The 16,393-nt window shown below is 40.6% G+C and overlaps 1 protein-coding gene across 4 annotated transcripts in view; it reads left to right on the forward strand.

The window, feature by feature from the left end:
* The first annotated feature begins 766 nt into the window (after positions 1–766).
* Positions 767–16,393, forward strand: part of Snap25 (synaptosome associated protein 25) — a 78,068-nt gene continuing 62,441 nt past the window's right edge. The window contains exon 1 of one of the 4 annotated variants that reach the window (XM_006983959.4): positions 767–931. The gene's annotated coding sequence lies outside the window, so the exon portion shown is untranslated. Of the gene's footprint in view, positions 1,122–5,275; positions 5,358–16,393 lie in introns of those variants that run through there. The other 3 variants (XM_016002487.3, XM_076570715.1, XM_076570716.1) reach the window with 3 other exon arrangements.

Raw genomic sequence — 16,393 nt, forward strand, 5'->3', positions numbered from 1 at the left:
CAACTCTCAACTCAAAGCCCTGAGCCCTGCAAACCCAGGCTGGTAGGGTTAACTAGCTCCCCTCTTCCTCTGCCCAGCTTAAGTGCTATCTCGGTGATAATTGCTCTGACGTACTTTAAAAGAAAGTGTGAGTCTTTCCCCAAATGGCCACGATTAAATGAGAACTCCAAACCTGCAAAGCTACTTTGATTCAATAATCACTCATAAAAATAGCAACCCAAGTAACCTGGTCTCCTAAGAAGCTGGTGACAGCGGAGGGGGATACCTCTTCGGACCGACCCTCCTCTTTGGAGAAAATAAATCACAACCGAAATCTACCCCAGCCACTCACATCACCACCCCTTCACTCCTCTGCCTTCCTCTCTGGTCTGTGACTCAACCAAGACAAGTCAGCAGGGGAACGTTTTACATATAAATTATGTATTTGCATTATAATTGTATATACACATTACATACATTCTTATATACATACATATATTCACATATGCATGCACACACAGGCAAAAGCATAGGCCATCAGGAAAACAGTCGAAAGAGGTACGTGTTTTCCCAAGACCGTGCTAAAATGGAGTCAAAAGAATCGCTCCATTTGAATGTTTATAAAAGACTGAAATAAAAAGGGTTGCTGCAAAACGCTCCGGGAGCTGAGTCAAGCACTCCGCACCTCCCGGCTCCTCCCCTACCGCCCCCAGCCACCTTCCTCCCTGCGCCCTCCCCCAACACACTTCCTCCCCGCCCCTCGAGGAGCGGGCTATTAAAAGCTGCTGACGTCAAAGGGACGGCCATCTTTGATGAGGGCAGAGCTCACGTTGCATTGAAGACGAAACCTCGGGGAGGTCAGGAGCTGTCTTTCCTTCCCTCCCTGCCCGGTAGCTCCTTCACTCTTGTGACCCGCAGGGATCAGCGGACAGCATCCTCTGGAGAAGCTAAGGTAAAGAGCCCCCTCCCCAGACCGTGGTCCTGGCCCTGGATAGCCGCATACACAGAAGGGACCGCAGCTGCAGCTGACAGCCCAAGTGAGCCTGGATAAATACAAGTGTGTTGGTGCGCTTAGGGTGCGGTATTCCCTGGGTGCACTCTGCCTAGACTCTTCCCTGGGGCTACATAAAAGTATTTTCGAGGTGAGCTGTTTGGAGAAGGAATGAATGGGGACGCTGCAGATGGAGCGGTGGAAAGAAACAGGGAGGATGTGTGCAGAATAATAACTTACTCTTTTGAAACAGCCGTGGGACCCTCTTCCATCTTGGGATGCAGTTTGGGATATGTTTAGGTGATTGGGGTTGTGGGTTTCTTTCCCTTTTCTCTATAGAAGCAAAAGCAAAAGCAAAACACGGGGTTGTCGTTCGTTCTAACTGTTGTCTTTAGGACACCGCTACCCAAGGGAGATAAGAAAGCAGGGTGTGGGCGCTGGGGAGGCGAGAGGAGGAAGGGGGAGTTCCCGCCCTGGGCTAGCTGAGCTGCGGCGGCGACAGCAGCCTCCATGCCCCGCAGACTTGATTTATGCCGCCTGCCCCATATCAGCTACAAGCGGGCGGGTGGTGCTGGGTGGGAGAGCTCCGCGCAGCATTGGCACGGTGGGTTCCCCTGGAGGATTGCGGTGGCCGGCCGGAGCTCAGCACCCTGGACAGGAGTGCCCAAAGCCCGCGTCTGCTCCCTGACCTTTCAGCACCGCGGACAGCGATCAGGCTGCAGCGCCGCATTACCTGCTGCAGAGATGCCTGCCTGGCCAGGGCTGAAGGCCAAATTTTCTCTTTGAGATCCAGGTCTTACAGAAACTCTTAATAGAGCGGGCATACTAGATTAAAAGGAAGATAGAAAAATAAATCCTGTCAGCAGGGATTTATTTACAGACAATTGCCTGCTCTCCTCCTCACCTCCCACGTAGCTTCAAGAAATAATAGACTACTTGTAGAAACCTTCTGTATTTTTCCCTGTGCCTTGTTCTAGACAGAAAATAAACACACTTTTTACAACGGTCACTTATCGTCCATTACGACATGCAAATTGTTAATTTTTTGCTTTTAACACAGGGTAGATATGTCTGTTGATATTAGGTAGGCTGGTGTGGGCATATATGAAGATGCTAGTACTATCTGTTTATAGGACAGTCCCCTCCCTATATTTTTTATTTAAAAAAATATGGATTGTCTGAACCTAGAATAAATTTATCAATTTTAGGAATGAATCCCTCTTCTTCCTCTATTTATCTTTAAAACTAGGTGTAAGCATGCATGCACAGCCAAAAGAAATCTCAATCTCTTTGGCCATGGTTTTGGAGTTAGTATAGTTCCTATCAACACTGCTTAATGTCAGATTGATTGCTTTAGATTTTGACATTAAGAGTGGTCATCCTTGGGAGAACCCAACCACGTCCTTCAGGGTTATGTAGGTGAAAGAATCATGGTGCTAACCTGAAACAGGAGCCTGACCCCAAGATTCACTGCGATTTCCATTATGGCACTGCGGGATTTTGCTGAGGTCATGATAACTATTTTCTTCTCTGAGGCTTAGAGACTCTCTGCGTGAGCAAAAACCATTACAAGGATAAATATCTGATTTAGATTTTCATAATTGTCATGAAAGTAGGAAGACTAAAATTATAAGCTTTCTGCAGTTAGTAAACAAGAGTGATAGTGTAAGGATATATATATATATATATATATATATGCATTATATAATATATGTAATGCTTTAAAGAGATCCTAGCATGAACCTTTTTAAAGACCCCTCCCAGAGGTTTTGAACTGTGCTTATTTAGTCATAACTCCAACCATCTGTGTTAAAGATACTGAAATTCCTTGTCTATGTAAAGGGTTTATTTTATCTCCAGTTGTTTGTTTCTGGGTTCCTTTTCCTTTTCATGAAGAGCCATGTGTTTCCATGTATGTATATGCTGATATATTATTGTGTATAGATGTAAATTGCTTCAGTGGAAAATTATTCAAGATTATGTAGCCGCTTGGGGGTTTATAACTCGGAAATCTTCAGATATCATAAACAACTACATTTCGTTGGTGGAAGGTGGGGGAGAAAACATGGACAGGAGTCTCTTTAAATGCTCTAACATTATAGTGCACTCCAGACAGCTCTGCGTAGTTGCGTCAAATGAAAAGCCTAACGCTGCCTGAATTATGTGCTTGAACATCAGTAATTGCTGCTTGATTTATTTGGTAGTGGAAGATGAAGGAAAAGGGTACAGGACTACAGTAAAGCTATCAAAGGGTGCAGAGCTGGGAGAAAGAGGTAATGTGGACAATTATACCATTTAGTTGAGAAAATAAAGGGAAATGTAACTGGGACATGGATTTAATATTTATAACCCTGACAGTCTTCAGCAGGAAAATAATAAGATTTTTTTCTTCATGTTAAGCTTGAATTTTGAAAATCCAGGACAATGTGGTGAGAGAGACAGGAGCAGAGGGTTATGAGGACAAACCAGGAGACAGTCACAAGACTTTGTGATGGTACCTGCTTGATGTTTATTGTTTTTTACATTGTGGCATTCCAACACAAAATAATTCACAATTTCTATAATCCCTTCATGGTAAAACCTCCAAGGAATTGACAATTTTGCTTTTATCTTCTAAAATATGCACAGCTCCAAGGCAAACTGCCCCTTAATTAGTTAGAAGCTGTTCCTAAACTCTGAATGTTAACCCCAGAGTAAAGGTTATCAGTTAACAATTGATTGTCCCTCTGGTGACACCCAGCAACTGCGTAGCAGATGGCCTTCAGGAGACCGTTTTGGCTTTGACCATTAGTAGAAACAAAAACAATTTAATCAAGAAATTGAAAGAGGAAACCAAAAAAAAATGTGATTTTTAAATGATGCACTAACAATAAATAATGCTTCTTAGATTGTGAGATTGCTTTACAGCTCTAGAAAGGTGGGGAAATTCATGGTTTTGGCCTCAGCACTGGATCCATTTCTGCAATGTCATCCCTTGCCAGCAAGCACCAACCTAATAGGAAGATATTGATCAATCAGGAAGCACCAGATACATAAATGAACCCCATGTGGGGTATAAAATTTCATGGTTATATGGTTTTTGACCTCAGTAAGTTTAGCATCTAGTGATCTTAATAGAAATAGTAAGTAATAAAACTTATCACATAATACCAGAATGAAAAAGCAGCAAAACATCAGGAAAAAATGAGAGTGTAAGTAATTCACTTCTCAGTAAATATGACCAATAGTAAGAAATACAGTTTCAGAGTACAGCAAAATTAAAATGGGCATAGGACTTGAGCTGGCTTTGGAAGGTTAAAAAGAAATTAGAACCGTCTGCTAAGTAAACAACTTCAAGTTATGTAAGCGAAGCTATCTTTGCTCAGAGAACCCTAAAAATGTCTGTCCATTTGGATGTAGCTGAAAGCTTGTGTAGAAGAATTTTCTAGAATAGAATTAGAGGCCCTTATGGAAGGCTTTGAATGCCAAGCTTAGGATTAAATATTATACTCTAAAGTTGATTTCTGAGCAGAAACTGATATAAATAACAAAGCAACCAGGTCCTGGCTAACATCCAGGAATTGCTGCTGACAGAGTGGTTTAATCCACATAAGTAGAGGGAAATGTTAATTCATCAAGGGTGATTCATTTTTAAAAAATCCAGCATTTGAACATCATTTACCATCACTTTTTAGGATATGTATACCTACATGGACATGTAGTCCCTGCCCATAAGCAAATTGTAGCTTCCATTTTCCATATTCAACTAGAACAAATTATTTGAGATGAGCTCATGCTAAGGAAATTAAAAAGCAGGTCAGGAACCAGGTGATCCTTGGTCCTAGAATGTACATTTGAATAACAAATGTAGTGTAGAACTCTCTCTCCCACCCTCTGAGTATTCTGAATTGGCAAATGCACTGAGTGAGGGGCAGGGAGGAGTCAATTCTTCACGTTTCATGCTGCATGACAAATAGAACCAGTGTCTAAAAATGGAGGTCGGGGAGCTGGGATGAACTGAGGTGGAGGACAGAACGCATTTCTTTTCCAGCTAAACTGGCTGATTCTTGCTGGTTCCCTATATCCCAGAGCTAGGTTGAAGTCTGAACTACATGCATTCCCCTTTTAACCTTGTAGTTACCACTCTCACGGTAGGACCTCAAAATTCCAAATACTGCCATCATTGCAGAGGAAGAAATAACAGTTACAAGCATAGGTTTTGTTACTTTCCTTCTGACTATGAAATGTGAGATTTCCCTCTTTTGCTATTTACCAAAACATTGGCAGGACAAGTGTGATGGGGTAATGTTTTGACCTCCAGGCTCACTACCCAGGGGAAATTGAGGAGGTGGTGTCATCTAAGCTTTAGGAGGAGGTTGTCAAGCTGGGTCCAGAGGACCTTTCTCAGGTAAGAGGAAAGGAAGAGATGAATCACAATGTCAAGAAAGCAGGTGAGTGGAGAAACTGGTTCAAAGAAATTAGTCTTATGAAAGGCAAGAGACTTCCGAATTGCTATTGTTGGTATATTGTCGGTATCACTGTATTTTCTACATAATTATCTTCATTGAGATTGCTGAATTTCTCCCCATAAAAAAGTTCAAGTGGATTCTGATTTTAAATGAAGTATGCAAACTACAGTCAGATGTGTCAGATGTAATACTAAATTGTAGCAGGAATCTTAAAAGTTCTTATTAATAAAATCAAACCCGAGGTCAGTTATTGGGGTCCATGCTGGTAGATCAGAGAGACAGAACAAGCCACAGCTATCTCACCTTGCCAATTCCTCAGCTTGTCCTGTTTCCTTAGACTGGAAGCCTCTGAGTCCTCATCCAGAATGAATCTCAGCTGAACTGTGTTGCTCCAAAGCCTGAAAGCTTAAACAGCCGAATGCTTAACCAGCCAAATGCCTCTAGTTTCTGGTCCTCACGCCTTATATATCTTTCTGTTTTCTACCACCACTCCCTGGGATTAAAGGCTGGCTTTCTGGGATTAAAGGCGTGTCACCATGCTTGGCTGTTTCCAATGTGGCCTTGAAATCACAGAGATCCAGAGGGATTTCTATCTCTGGAATGCCAGGATTAAAGGTGTGTGCCATCACTGCCTACCTAGTGGCTTTTCTGTTCTCTGACCCCAGATAAGTTTATTAAGGTACACAATATTTTGGGGAACACAATACCACCACACTAAATAGCATTTAGTAAGTCATGAATTTGATTTAAAAGGACAGAGGTACATGAAGCAGTGGCTACTTTGGGGGGGGTGTGCCCTGGGCCACTTCTGCTGCTAGTTCACCAAGTGTTGGTAACAACTTTGTAGCCAAGTTACTCTTATCATTTTGGTTTTATAGGTGATGTAGCTGAGGTAGAGCCAAGACAAGCTAAATGATGTATTAGAGAGCAGAACCAGGAATAAATATAGTCAGCTCGACTACAGAGCCCAGGCTATGAGCTAAATGGAATGTGTTACTTCTTGTATCATCACTTTCCCTACTGGCCAAATGAATCACAGTGAATATGTATTGATTGATTGGTAGAAAGAAGACAGACAGATTAGATAGATAGATAGATAGATAGATAGATAGATAGATAGATAGATAGATAGATAGATATACAATATATTGATTGACTGATTGATTGTGTGCTAGGGATTGAACCCAGATAATTGAGTATGCTAGACAAGCACCCAATCCCTAAACTACACTACAGGCCTCTGCACATGATTTTTTTCCCCATCTTTTCCTCCTCATTTGGGTAGCAAGGCATTCCTGTGAGGATGCTGGTTGGGAGCCAGGAGCCCCACTGCTGTCCTGAAGCAAGTGTTTATAATTTCCTGTTTCTGAATCAGTCTTTTAAAAACTCTCCCGAGCACTATAAAACTTGATCTCCTCTTCCACGGGCTGTGGCGGTCAGTATTGCTGCCATGCTGATGCAGTTGAAATCCCCCAGTGACGTGTGTGGGTCTCAGAAAAAAGGCTTTCAACTCCCATTGTCCCAGCAATGCTGTGGTTACCAGCCTGCCTTCACAGATCATATGATTCATGCATCCCTGGTATCATATCCCTTTCCTAGTCCCTTTTTATCCCCCCACAGAAACATTATTTGATATCATCTTTCTAGCCAGACAAGAAATCCTGGCTTTTGCCTCAAAGCTCTGTTCTACATCGTTACTGTTTTCATTGCCAGCCCTCCTTAGATTTATAGTCACCTGGTATATACTGTATTCTACAGCCTTCCCAAGCATTTTTTAATTCCTTTTTTAAGTAAATCATTTTTAAAGTTTCAGTTCACGATTCTGCTCTGATCAACTCCTGTGTTTTACTTAAGGCAGTTTATTGGCTGTTAATTTCTAACTTTTGCTTTTCATCCGCCACTCAGAAGAGAGAAGGAATGCCTATGTAGAAGTTCTGAACTGCTAAGTATTTAAAAAGTAATATTTCTGTATGACCTGAATCTCATAATACTGATAATCAGTACAAAAATTGATCACAAGGGCTGAGGTTATAGTTCAGTGGTTGAGCACTTGCTTACCATTTGTGAGGCCCCAGGTTCTAGCCCCAACACACAGAATTCATACCTCAGAAAAGACTGCTTTTCGTCTTTATAATCGACTGCAGATTGCAGTGTTGTTTCATCCAGGTGAAGTGTTACAAGGCAAGAATCAGATTGTTTGCTTATTTCTTTATTGCTAACTCACAAACATTAACCTTATCAACAATTAACCTGCTGTTATAATCAAACTTGTATCCCCAACAGAGATGGGGGAGGGGAATGCTGCTTAAATATTAGTGTCTTCTTTTCAATCAATCTAGAGAATGTGAATTTTCGATGCTTGCCTGGGGTTAATGCTAAATGACTGCTCTGCTAAATTTACCAATTGTTGTTTGATCAAAGAAAAACATATCTGACCCTTTTGCTGTTGTTGTTTTGTCCGGATAATCCCAAAATGGACGGATCTGTACTGTCTGCTGACCCACTTCTTGTCTTCCAAGGTGGTCGGTCCAGTTTTGTACTTCAAGGGTAAGGTGACTTTCTTCCAAAGTGACAAGTTCTACAAACTGACCAGCTGGGCTCAGCTTCCCTTTTCACTTCTGTTATTCATTTAACACTAGTTCTAGATTTTTGAACTTGAAAAATGAGGTCCGGTGCCTGCAGGCTTGCATCAGTAGTTTCTGCCTTATACTGGGCAGCATGGAAAGAAATGAAAGCCTCTCCGATGCCCCCCTGAGGCCAGAGTTCAGCCCTGCACTCCTGCCTCATTTCTGTTTTAGAGAATGCTCTCATGAGCTCTGAGAGCCAGGCAAACTGGACTGGATTCCCTTTCTATGGAGAGTGTGGGGTAAGCTGTTGATTGCCTTTATTTATATATCTCTGTTGTGCAACTTCAGAAAACACTGATTGGAAAATGCGAAAGAGTGAATTCCTTAAATTCCCCTGCAGTTAGTAGAGGTTGGTCTGGTGGCTAGCCATAGACAAATCATACTGTGACTTCTTTATTGGTAAATGGAAAGTAGAGGGAGATAAATGACAGAAAGCCTGCTGGGAAAAACATCAGTAAACTGTTTTCATATGGGGTATTCCTGTCAAATGTTCTTTATTTTAATAAGAAAGTTCATTATTAACTTCTTTGTGAGAAGAGCTTTACTAGAAATCAAAATCATATTCCTGATTTATGTTTGAAAAATTACTGAACATAATAGGCATTTCTAACGTGACTGTCCATGAATTCCTCAAACATCACCAGCGGTTACTATGACACTTTCATTCATTCATTCAGCAAATATTTTCTGAACAAGCTGCCATTTACCCAGAAATCTCTGTTCTGATTCTGTAGATACAGCAGTAAATAAGTATGTTTCTGCTCTCAGTATGACAGGCTGAGGATACCCTATCCAGACAGTAGTATTTTAGGAGACATGTTTCAAATAGGATCTTTTTTTAACACAACTTAGAAAAGAACTTGGGAGACTTTAAAGATGGCTCAGTTAATAAAGTGCTTGCCTTGCAAACACAGGGACCTAAATTCAGTCTCCAAAACCCACATGAAAAACACAGACTGGTGACACATGCTTGCAGTGCAGTCTCAGTGCTGGGAAGACAGAGACAGGAGGACTGGGGCTCCCTGGCCTGCTAGTCTATCCTAATAGATGAGCTCCAGGCCAATGAGAGACCCTGTCTCAAGGAAGGCAGATGGCATTCCTGAATTTCTGGCATTCCTGAAGTTGTCCTCTGGCCTCCACACATATAAGCACCCAAATGCATGAACAATCATGCATGCCTAGGCTCGTGGGCACACATGCACACACACACACACACACACACACACACACACACACACACTCACACACCACATTTAAAAAATTCAGCATAGCAGTTGATCTGATCAAAAGTTTTCTTGCACTAGTCAATACCCATCTTCAGCAAGATTACTATATCACAAATGAAGATATCGATAGGTTTTTCTGTACCTATAATAGGTTTCCCCACAGACGTAGTAAGTCAGATCAAGCTGAATTAAAAAGTAAAAAAGCAAGTTTATTTAGGCAAAGCACTCCTAGGTGACTCTCCAGCCCCCAAAGATTGAGGGGGTGGGGAGAGGGGAGTAGGAGAAAAATCACACTGCTGATCTAAAGGAGAAGGATTAAATACCCTGTAGGCGCAGGGATGATGATGTGTCTCCACAGTGCCCAATCATAACACTCTAGGCAAGGTCTTGAGCAGCTGGCAGCTTTGTGGGTTGGTGGAGCCACTGCCTCCATGGAACTGAACTTTTAGTGGCTTTTTTTGTTGTTGTTGGAAATTCTCTGAGGAAAGAGTTTGGAGAGAGAAAAAAAATGGGGGGCTTTTGCAGAAAGCCAGCTGGAAGTCCCAGCCAAACATATATTAAGAAACATACTTGGTCACCTAGACTAAACAAATAAGTAAGATATGACTGTATAAATTTGTATTCATTTACAAGGGAATCACTAGATGCCTTATTTATATCCCTTAATATAGTTTTGTATTTCAGCATCCATCTTCATAAAGATATCTCCCTGACTAAATCACTTCTTACCAAGGAAAAAGAAGGAAGAGTCAAAAAAACATGACATCTCCTAGGCCAGAAAACTTACTCTCCATTCTGAAATTCATGGAACAATGCAAAAACAAGGTGGCCAAGAGAGAAAATGCAGTATTTTTGTACCTTTGTCCCTGCGAAGCTCCCCATTATAGGCCATCACTCAGAGATTCAGAATAAAGTAGTATATAGGTTAGCTCCCCAGCCCCTATTTTTAGAATTTGACTTCTGTTTATCATTTAACAGTGTTTCCACCTCCCTTGAAAGTTTATGGCATAGCTTTATAATTATCTACCTATGCATTTCTCTTCCTTAGTAGAAAATGGAAGCTCTAGAGATCAGAGACAAAAGCTCTTGATTCCTTAGTTCGATCCGTGCACCAGGTATGTAGGAATGAGTGAGTGACTGGGGATATTCCCACTTCTTTATAGAGTGATGCATTCCACCCATTTAAGTAGTCCTGCCTTTTATTGACCAAACATTTCAATCAGGAAAAGTGCAGTAATTTTTCTGTAGCCCTGCAAGTAGATTCACCCTAAATGTTGGAATAAAATTGTGTATGAAAGCAGTGCTTTGGCTCACCCCCAACCAGCTACCAAACTATAACAAACAGTTCAATATTCTACTATGCTGTTTTATCATCTATGAGCCAGGGGTTAAAAATGCTAATGAAGAACAGAGAATTCTCAAGAAAAGTAATGCTAAACACAGAATTATATTCAGAGAGTAAAAGCCATTAACTAAAAGTGATTTAAGTCATTTTCTTATAATAAAACCAAGCTGTTTAGCATACAAAATGCATACATTTAAAGCTCTCTATCATTCATTAGTATCGAATGATATTTTTAATCATTGCCCATGCATACACTAAGGCATTGATTTATGTTTTTGGCCAGCCCTTGTCTTCAGAACCACACACTGCTTTATTAGGATCAGCATGGTATGTACATGCTATCCATGTTGATTTGGCTCTCTGTAAAATGTCCTCTAACTTCCAGCAGCCAGCATCTTCTTTGTTAAAAGGGAAAAACATAGACTTCAGCATGATGTAGTATATCAGCCTCATTTATCATAGGAAACCCAATGTATATCACCAACTGAACAATGAATTGTGTACATCTTTTCCTCTATACTGTATCATGAAATAAGTTTAAAAAACCAGTAGACAGTAATTCTGTACTCTATTTTCTGCAGAATATACAGACGTTGTTACTAAATGACCACAAAGACAATAACAAATAATTGGCTAAATGCCTGCTGCATACTGTACTCAACCTTTGGCTTAGGTTATTTCACACAATCTCTCTGGAAACATCTAAACTGTTTGGAGCTCAGTCCATGTTTTACATTTTTCCTCTCTACCCATGAGTTTTCCACATTTATACATAATCCATTGAGCCCCTCTAACACAGTGGTTCTCAACCTTTCTAACACTGTGACTTTTTAATACAGTTTTTCATGTTGTGGTGACCCCCAATCATAAAATTATTTTCATTGCTACTTCATGACTAATTCTGCGACTGTTATAAATCATATTGTAAACATCTGGTACACAGGATATCTGATATGCGTCCTCCATGAAAGTGTTGTTTGACTGCTCAAAGGGGTTGCAATTCACAGGTTGAGAACCACTGTTCTAACAGAAAACATGCTGCCCTTGAGTCAGCAAAACACTAACAGTATGGTCTTCTGGGCTAAGTTGGGTGCATATGACAGTGTGAGTGATCAGAGAAAACTAGAAGTTCCGATGAGTTCACTGAGCTCTGGGTAGATCAGCAGAGGCTGCAGAACAGCCAAACACTGAGCTGTATGACCTTGAACAACTCACCTGAACAGAACTGAGCTTTGGTGTTCACACATGTTAAAAGAAAGTGAGGGCTACTATGGACATCAAGTGGCCCTACGGAGCTCCTGCTGTGAGTACAGTTACCTCTAGCACTCTGAAAGGGGAAAGCAGATTCCTTGTGTTCCATTAGCCAATGTTTGCCAAGGCGTATTTCTCATGTTCTTTATTACAGGTCATCTGACCAGGATATGCTTCTTTTCTTCTTTATTGTGTTGTCTTTTTAGAGAACCAACAAACAGGTCATGATATTATGTTACTTGTTAGCTTTAACAGCATGCATGATAAATTGGGAAGATGTATCAGGAGTACTTGATTTTTCTATTTAGGGGAGGATTTTAAAATGCCTTTGATAGCATCTCTGCTTTGGGAATGGCCTCATGATTCTTAGAATGATGTTTAGATACCCAAAGAAGCTGTTTTTATTTAACAAAACACTAATCCCCCTCTTGCCTTATGCATTGGATTTTAAGGACCCTTGAGAAGGAAAAAAGAAAATACAAAAAAAAATTGTTTTCCTGTATAAAAGAAATGTACTGCAAGCTATTCAGTGAACAGTTACCAAAACTACATCTGTTGGTATTATTTTGTACTTACTCACCTTTCTGCTGAGGGGTGCTGGGTGGGGTTAGGTTTTTTTTATCAGATATCATGTGCATGTGTATGTTTTTTTGTTATGTGCATACAATATACAAGCAAAGACATGTAAATAATTTGGTACCTGATTCTTGCATATATTCAAAACATTTAGCTTCATAAATAAATGTTAATAAGCTAATAAACATAAAATGCACATAGGCAAGTTTTTTTTTGGGGGGGGGTTGTTTGTTTTTTGTTTTTTTTGGCTTGTTTGTTTGAGAACATAGGCAAATCTTATGTACAGCAAAATGCCCTAAGGTTGCCTACCCAGTAAGATTTCCTGCCAAACATGGAGAAGATTTCCCAAGATATTGTATGCAACAATGACTTCTAGTCTGCTTTGGGGAGAAACTCTGCAGATCTAATCCTATAAGGCAAATAATCCTGCAGAGAAAAGTTCTGAAGACCCCTATTATGTTCACATTAGTATTTGCTGTGTGATAGTTTTCATAGTCCTATCTATTGTAGTTAGCTTTAGATTTAATCTCTATAGCAACATACTGAGTAGTACATTCTGTTTTCCACACTTACATAGGATAGTGTTTGGTATTTCTAAGGGTCTTAAGGTGTTAATTGCCACCCTCCTCCACATGAAGGAGCTTATACATAGATAAGGAGGAGTGACTAAAACAGCTGACTTTTTTTTGAGCTAGATTTGGAGAGAGATAGTGGTAACAGCCAAAGTCAAGTTACCAGACCTCCTCCCCCTTTCCAGTGTTGGAACCTGTGAGAACAGAGGGTTGCAGAAATATGTGAAGTCAGACAGAGAAGCTAGAAAACCTTGGGTCTTACTCTTTGGAGGAGCAGAACCAACCTGCCTCAGTGAGCTTACAGTTTTGAGAGGCAGAAATTTTAACTTGACTGTGGACATGCAGATCTTAGAGAAAAAGTCAAGTGAAAGCCTGTATTATCATGCTCACTGCCTGTTTGTTTTTTTAATCTCACAGAGCTCTATAATGATAGTGCAAGGACCAAATAAAGGGTGGAGGAGCTGTTGAAAGCTATCTCCTCAATACTAGTCATGCCAAAGAGTGGAGATCCCAATCTTGTGAGACAGGATGAGAACCGATGAGCTCTTGTTAGGGAGAAAACTATTTCCTCCAACTTCTACTTCTGACTTAGTACTAAAGATGCTGTTGTTGGGCAGAATGGATTAAAGGACAAGGGAGGTATCTGTCTACAGGATAAGGTCAAGGGCCAGAGGTGTGTTTATGTGACGGGGGCAGGGAGGAAGACTCCTTCTCACAATTGGTTTCTTGTAACACTGGCTATATTCCAGAAGCCTTCCCTTAAAGCTAGTTAAAATTTAGAATCTCAGAAGTCCTGTTCCTCCACCTACAGTCTTGCTTGCAGCTTCTGTAGGATTCAAGAAAGCAAAGATGCTCCAGGTATGACAGCTAAAGCAATGCCTGCCTGTCACTGCCCCTCTTGCCTCCACAATAAATCGCCAGCTTCCAAGTAGGATCTATGAGTTTTAGTTTTCCACCTTGGGTCAAAATACCAATGGCCCTTGGAAAAGGGATCCTCATACCTCATATTTCTCTCCCCTTTTGCCTTCTCTTGTTTAGAATCATAGACTTAAAGATCTGGCATAAACCTGTAAATTTGTATTTTTAGAAAGGAAGAGATCCCATAGTCCAAACATAACTCCTCACCTTGGTGGCTAGCGAGTTGTGAAGCCAGTACTCCTATTGACTCACACATCAGTGCTTCTTTGCTCCTGGCAACTCTGCCTCATCTCTTCTAGATTTCCAGTCTTAGGCACGTTCATTCTTCTGAAGGGAATCTCTCTACCTATTTTTACCACAGAAGTTTTTGGTCTCAGATAGTGAACAACCTCAAAACAAGATAGAAAATTTGCTATGGTTTAAACTGTCAAACAAAGTTTCGTGAATAGTTGTTTTCTAATTAAATGGCGATTTGAGTGTTGTGTATGGTTTTAAAGAGCAAATGTAAATTGGCTTTGATAAAAGAGATATTTGTTGGTTTAAACGTTTTTAAGTAAATGTTGAACAGTCAAATCACAGGAAATAATGAGAAGACAATTCAAACAACCAAATGAGCATTCAAACACTCCCCAAATAAATGACCTCTCCTCCCCACTCCTTCTGCCTCTTCCCTGCTTTTTCTCTGGTTCTCCCCTATCTGTCTCTACTACTTTCTGTACATTGAATTTCCTTTCGTTTTTTGATACCACTTCCTGCTTCCACATAGTGCAAGCATGACATAATTAAGTACTCCCTGTGGACCTACTACAGACAGGGAATTGCCTCTGTCGCTTGGACTCTATGTTCCAGATTCTCTCAGAATTCCTGTGATGGGTCCAGCTTGGACCAGGTGTCCAATCAAGTGAGACAGTATGACGCACCATGGAAATGTATTACAAGTTAGAGCTACACAGTTTAATCACGTGATGGAGCCAGTTTCAAGTCAGACTCTATGGAGTTGGCGGGTGTGGTTGCTCAAAACTGTAACTCCAGTACCCAGAAGAATCCTGAGTTTCAGTGATAAATAATAAAATCCTATATTTTTTTAAAGCACAGACATATAAATGCCACCCCCCCAAAATAGGTTGAATATAACATCTTCTGCTTTAGTGGAAAGAAATTGTGTTAGAAAACTTAACAGTTTCAAAGATAAACACCTTTTTACATCCTCTTGAATTCATACTTTGATGGTTCAATAGGATAATCCTTCCTTATAAAAATTCATCAAATATTTGTTACTCCTCCAGTACATTTCAGGCACTGTTCCAAGCAATGAGAATAAACAGAGGACACAGCGTCATGATAAAACTTACCTTCTAGTAGAAAATAATTGACAATGTTGTGAACAAAATAATTCAGGACGGGATAGTCTCGTAGCACCACAGGGTAGAATGGCAATCTAGAAAGGGTAAAGACAGGATTCTCTCAAAGGTGATGCTTGGCACTTAAGCAAAAACCAAATCATCTCTGGGCTCTGTGATGAAGTAGTCCCTTTGATATCTGATTCCATCACTGACCACCAACAAAGCCAAACTAGACTGTGATCTGAACAATATAAATTCATTTTCCCATTGTCTCATTTTTTCTCCCATATTCCAGGACCAAAGATACCTATTGCTGCAGATACAGAAAGAAAATACTATAAAATCTCTATGGTCCACAGTGGCAGGGGAAGAGATAATCTGGCCCCTGGTCCCAGTCTTTCTTCTTCATGCTCATTTTTTTGTCTTATCATGATCATATTATGGGCCCAGATATATTGACAGATGAGTTGGGAAAAGTATAGCCTCTGTAGGCTGAAGGACTCCGATTAATACCAAACCTAAAAGCTTTGCACTGAAGATTAAATTAAGTAGCAAATTTTCTGTTAAGCCTAAGATTCACACTTACACTTCTTCCTATAGCCATTAATATATGGGCATCAGGAAGGCATACATAGCCTAGTGGGAAAAGATGCTAGTATGTGCCCCAACCAGCCATAATATTTAGCTATGTCAAAATTTCCTTAGATACAAAGTGGGGATGTAAAGAGATAACTTCCTGTGTATGCATCTACTAATTAGAACTTGTTTCTCAGTCACCAAAGGGGACCTAGGTAAAGTTGAGTCATCTCTGGCCCAGTGGGAAGGTAACCATTAAGAATTAGCATCTAATTGGGTGATGGAATGCAGGAATATACACAGACCATAAAAAGAAAAAACTGGGTCTAAATGTGCACTTAGAGTATTACATGGTACCACTGCACCCACAAGCTGAACTTCAAGCTCATGTCCTAATTTCACTTGGTCTAGTCTCTTTTTGCTCTGATGTTCTAGGAGTCTAGTCTGTATTTCCTCCTTCCTTCCTTCCTTCCTTCCTTCCTTCCTTCCTTCCTTCCTTCCTTCCTTCCTTCCTTCCTTCCTTCCTTCCTTCCTTCCTCCC

This window comes from Peromyscus maniculatus, chromosome 4 (genome assembly GCF_049852395.1).
Source record: "Peromyscus maniculatus bairdii isolate BWxNUB_F1_BW_parent chromosome 4, HU_Pman_BW_mat_3.1, whole genome shotgun sequence".
In the NCBI taxonomy this organism is placed as follows: Eukaryota; Metazoa; Chordata; class Mammalia; order Rodentia; family Cricetidae; genus Peromyscus; species Peromyscus maniculatus.